The sequence below is a fragment of the Manis javanica genome, chromosome X, assembly GCF_040802235.1.
Source record: "Manis javanica isolate MJ-LG chromosome X, MJ_LKY, whole genome shotgun sequence".
Lineage (NCBI taxonomy): Eukaryota > Metazoa > Chordata > Mammalia > Pholidota > Manidae > Manis > Manis javanica.
In genome coordinates this window covers 137,248,133-137,254,132 of record NC_133174.1, presented here as the reverse complement: position 1 = coordinate 137,254,132, position 6,000 = coordinate 137,248,133, and positions in this window count along the sequence as shown.

Sequence of the window (6,000 nt, the reverse complement as noted above, 5' to 3'; positions counted from 1 at the left end):
GCACTCTTCATAAGAAACATGTTATTTAAGAGGACCAATGCTTAGTAACTTCTAAGGTTACAACAGCAATTTTTTGATTGATCAGACCACCTGGGTTATAACTTTCAATCAGATTTCTCAGACTCATGTTAGTGACTCTACCCTTATTCTCTTTGGTTTAGGTTGTACATTCACCCTTCCAAAGGTTTATTCACCCATCAAAGAGAAAAAGTTGCAATTAAGATAAGGATCACCAAGCGGTAGTAACTGCTATGCTTGTACAGCTTGAAGTAAAAGTATCAGTTCTGTGTGTGGTTGGTTGCTTGAAACAGACAATATAACTATGCATTGCCAGATATTGCTGTTTAAACTTGATGATATGATGTTTTAAAAATTGCTAAACAGAGCAACATCACTATATTTAAGTATGACACACAGAGAAAAAGATTTAATAAAGTAAATGCCAAAGTGCATCTTGGTATTTTGTTTTTCACTGTGATTTTTTCACATCATGCTTAATATGTTAAGGAGTCTGAGAAAATTCTTTGGTTGGTTTGACTCATCCCGGGTGGTCTGCTTTTTACCTGTGAGAGCCAGTGATTGTCACTATGGTAATACAGGGTTAGAAGTCTGGACTCTCTTCGGGCATGGCTGAACTAAGTAAAAGAGATGTGGGGTGAAAACAGCACTTGCCTGGGAATTGGTAGACCTAAGCTCCAACCACAACTGCGTCACATAATAGTTGTGTGATCTTGGACACATCACCTAACTCTCTAGGCTTCAGTTTCCTCATTTGTAAAAGTAGGGTTGAATTACATCATCTCTAATAGCTCTTCAAGCTGTGCAGGTTTACCATTGAATTTCATACAGCACTACAAACATCAGTATTTTATGTAGAGGAATTTACTGCTTTAGAACACACAAAAAGGTAAATAAAATTACTTTTACATGTAAATCTTTCAGTTGCATACAGAAAAATCAAGAAAAGAAGAAAGTCTATATGCAGAGTCCAATTTGTAACTTGCTCTGCAATAAAGCTCAGTTTCTAACCATTTCCTTTGTTAATCTTTCTCCTAACAATAGGCTACCTCAGGGCATTTTCACAGCTTTCACCAATTTGTCCCCATTTAACTTGATCTGTGAAGTCTATAGACCCCAAATGCTAAATACTCGATTAATAGGTGCTTACTAAGAGTTCAACTATCTCAGCTAGTTCTCATGCTCCCAGCTTAATCTTTTCTCCTGTCTCCCCCAGTAATCAGTTGTTGCACAGTTTCCAAGTGTCAGCCCCTTTCTCCAATTCCCATTATTTTCTCTCCTTCATGAATCAGAGTTTCTGAGCTGCCTTTTATGCTAGAGGCATATGATGTCATTGTGTCTACCCCCAGCTGTTCTTAATTTTCTCTCAGATCAGCTTTCTTGAAGGACTCTCAGCAGGCCCAAAGGCACAGCCCTCCCTTCTAGGGTGCGGATAAAAGGCTGGGGTGGAGGGGAGAAAAGGGCAGTTCACCAACCCATAATGACTAATCCTAGCACAATAAAGGGCAGGGCTCTTTTAATAAACAGAGCACTCCAGGAAGAGGGTGGAGCCAACTGAATAAGCCCCAGACTCTGATGAGACAAGTGTGCTCTTAGAAGCTGTCATAGCAACAGGAGTTTGCTGTCCAAGATGTTGATTATCTCTATCTAAGGTAGTCCTCTAAGACTGGAGCATCTCCCTCTGAGGCCATCCTTGCTTCTCGCTGACGTGAAGTACCTGGCTCTAACCACCTACAGTGCCAGCCTCCTGCCTTGAACCAAGGGCTGGCCTTCTCTGCTTAGAGAGTTAAAATGGATAGTGGGGGACTCTAGATAAATTTAACTCTCTCCTCCACAGACACACAGTGTTTTGTGGTGTTGCAGAAAAAAACTTGATACACCAATTCACATGACTTATAATTCTTACTGAATTCATGTTACAGCATCCATAAGTGCTGCTTCAAAAGTGATGATGTAATGATGCTTTACACAAAGGAATAAATCTCTGAGATGGAAATTCTTACTATACAATGGCACCAGGCTAGAGAAGATAGGATAGTACCCATGATAGTAACTTTGCAACAAGTGTTTCCCAGTGGGATAGTGGTAGAACCTTTTTTTTTTTTTTTTTAATCTTATCCTATTTAGGCCAGCAGCCAGCTGAGAAAAATCCCTCTAGGGCAGGGCAATTTTGATGGAAGAAGGGCAGGCTAGAGAGTAAGGGAATACAGTGGAAACCCATGGTGCAGGACCTAATGGATGAGCTAGTAGCAGTGCTAAGCCCTGGCTACAAATAAGAATCTCCTGGGAGGCTTTATACTTTAAGTTCATTTTGAAATAATTTTAAAATTACAGAAAAGTTGCAAAAACAGCACAGACGACTGCTGCACACACTTCATCCGGCATTTCCCATGTCAAAATCTTACATAACCATGGTACAGTTATCAAAACTAAGAAATTAACCTTGGTACAATATTATTAACTAAACTACAGATTTTATTTGTATTTCACCAATTTTTTTACTAATGACCATTTTCTGTTCCAGGATCAAAGTCAGGATACCACATTGCATTTAGTCATCATATATCTTTAGTCTCCTCCAATCTATGACAGTTCAGCAGTCCTTCCATGTCTTTCATGATCTTGACACTTTGAAGAACACCGATCAATTATTTTGTATAATGTATCTTATAAGTTTTTCCACTAATGTCCTTTTTCTGTTCTAGGATTGAATCCAGAATACTATGTTGCACTTCATCATCAGATCTTCCTAGTTGCCTGCAATCTATAACATTTTTTCAATATTTCCTTGTTTCTCATGACCTTGACAATTTTAAAGATTACTTGTCAGGTACTTTGTAGATTGTGTCCCAATTTTGGGTTTATCTGATGTCTTCTCATGATTAAATTGGGATTGTGTATTTTGGGGAAGGATAGCACAGAGATGAACTGACTTTCTCATCACATAGATATCAGGAGAGGAGGTACATGATATCAACATGGGATATTGGTGATATAAGCCTTGATCACTTGCTTAAGATTTCTTCTAGGTCTCTCCACATGTAAAGCTACTATTTTTAAATTATGTTGATGTAATTGTAGATTCACATATGAAGTTGAAAATGTAATACACAGCTCTTGTGTATCCTTCACCCAATTTCCCCCAATGGTACATGTATAAATTCTTGTTAACCACCACCACAATCCATAACCACAAAGATCTACCTCTTTATAGTCACAGCTCCTCTCTCAACATCCTTAACCCCTAGACACCACCAATCTGTTCTCTAGCTCTTTAATTTTATCACTGTTGAGAATTTTGTATAAATGGAATCAATCGGTATATGACCTTTTGAGACTGGCTTTTATCATTCAACATAATGCCCATGATATTGATTCAAGTTGCTGTGTGTATCTACAGTTCATTCTTTTTATTGCTGAGTAGTATTTCACGACATGGATGTGCTATAGTTTCTTTAGTCACTCACCTTTTGAGGGACATTTGGGTTCTTTTCAGTTTTGGGTTATTGTGAATAGCTCTGCTATGAACATTCATGTACAGGTTTTTGTATGGATGGAAGGTTTCATTTATCTGGGATATGCACCCAGGAGTCCAGTTGCTTGTATGGTAAGGTTGGTAAGTATGGCAAGTTAATGCTTAGTTTTGTAAGAAACCATTGTCTTGCCAATGGGTTTCAGCTCTGGGCAAGTTCTCTATGGATTCAATGTGACCAAAGAAATTGACAGCAAAATGTTCTTGGGGTGAAAGGGTTATACCCAACTTTATTTCCAGGTGGCAGGTCAGTCACTAAAATCCCATTCACTCAGAGTGAGTCTGTATGCAGCAAGCTGGTCTCTGCCTCTGGGCCCCTCTGTCTGCACAGCCATCCTCTGGGCCTCTCTGCCTGCACAGCCATCCCACACAGCTGTCCTCTGGGCCTCTCTGCACAATTGTCCCACACAGCCATCCTCTGGGCCTCTGTCCTCTGCTCTGCTCTCCTGCAGCTTTGCAGCCCTGCCACCGTGTCGCACCCAGAGCACTGGGCAGAGTTCTTTATATAGAGTCAACAGCCATGTACTGCCCACAGGTGTGCAGTGAGCTAGTCAACCAGGGCCAGGTAAGAATCTTGGCCATGGGAACTCTCATTTTATCCACAACCACTAAACTATTTTTCAGAATGGCTATACCATTGAATTTCCCACCAGCAATTAATGTCCAATTTCTCCATGTCCTTGTCAGCATTCGTTATTATAGCTATTTTTACTTTAGCTGCTCATATAAATATATAGTGCTTATTTTCTAATTGTATTTTTTAATCCTATTGAGTTTTGATAGTTCTTTATTCTTTTTCAGATACATGACTTGTGAATATTTTTTCCCAGTCTATAGCTTTTATTTTCATCCTCTTTAACAGGGTCTTTCACACAGGGAAAGTTAGATTTCCTCCTGTATTTGTCTTCTGAAAGATCTATAGTTTACATTTTGCAAACTTACATGATTCATTTTGGCATAATGTCTGCATAAGGAGTGAGGTTTTAGTTAATGGTTTTTCTCTTTCCTTTTTTTTTCCTTTTCTTTTCTTTCTTTATTTTGCCTATGGATGTTCAACTGCTCCCACACTGTTTGTTGAAAAGGCTATCCTTCCTTTATTTAATGACTTTTGCAACTTTCAAAAATCAGCTGGGCATATTTGTGTAGGTCTATTTCTAGATTCTTTATTCTGCTCCATTGATTGGATCCTTCTGCCAAACCACACCGTTTTGATTAATGTAGACCTATTATAAATCTTGAAACCATGTAGTCTGATTCCTTCCACTTTATTCTTCTTTTTCAAAATGGTTTAGCTATTTCAGGTCTTGTGCCTTTTCATATAAACTTAGAAATAGTCTACTGATTTCAGCTCTGATAAGAGCTGGGAAGTCATCATGCCCTTCCTTAAAAGAAAGAGTGAACAAACTGAAAAATCAATGACTTTTCTTGAGTCCATCAGAAAACTGAGGTTGCAGGGCAAACCACCACCCTAAAATTCAGAGTCAGGATCATCCAGAGAGATACAGCTGCAATTTACTTACCAGGAGAAGAAACCCCTGGGATCATAAACTAGTAGGAACACCAAAAATGGTCATTATGAAAAATTGCTGAAGACTCAGTGTGGACTACTGTGAAAGAGAAATTTCTGAGGACTGCAGCACAGGAGCACACCCAAAATTTCAGGAAATCTATCAAGTTCTCAGGGTAAAGATCTGAAAATTCTCTTGTGGCAGGGGAGGGAAAGAAGAATCATTGTGAATTATGCCTAAAGCCTTCTCCATAACTCTACTGGGGAAAAGACTTTGTCAGCACCTTATCTCAACTGGAGAAGGGCATTCCTTCCACTGCAGAAAACTAAAGACAAAGCATCTTTAAAGAAGACAGAGTGAGGTGGGGCGGGGAATCTTACAAAGGAACAAGTATAAGAATTACTTTAGAGCTCTAGTCAGAAACCATGCAAACAAGAAGACAGTGGAGTGAAAGACTTAGTGTTGAAAGAAGAAAAAGCCAACCCAGATTATATATCCAACAAAATTATCCTTCAAAGGTGAAAGAGAAACAAAGTCTTTCTCAGAAAAACCAAACTGATGAAAATGACAATAGACTTTTTCTGCACAAAATCTTAAAAGGAGTTCTTCAGGGGGAAGGAAAATGATAGAGGTCAGAAACTCAGATCTACATAAAGAAAGGAAGAATGTCAGAGGAAGGACAAATGAAGGTAAATTAAAATCTTTCATTTTTTGAATTTTTAATTGCTCTAAAAGATAACTATTTAAAGTAATAATACTAACAATATGTTGGTTGATTATAGCATATGGATGAGTGAAATAAATTACAACAATGTTACAAGAGATAGAGGAAAGATTTGAAAATATTATAAGGCACCTACACTGCATGTAAAGTGGTATAATGTTATTTGAAGACGCACTCTTAGTTTAACATGTATATTGAAAACTCTAAGGCAACCACTA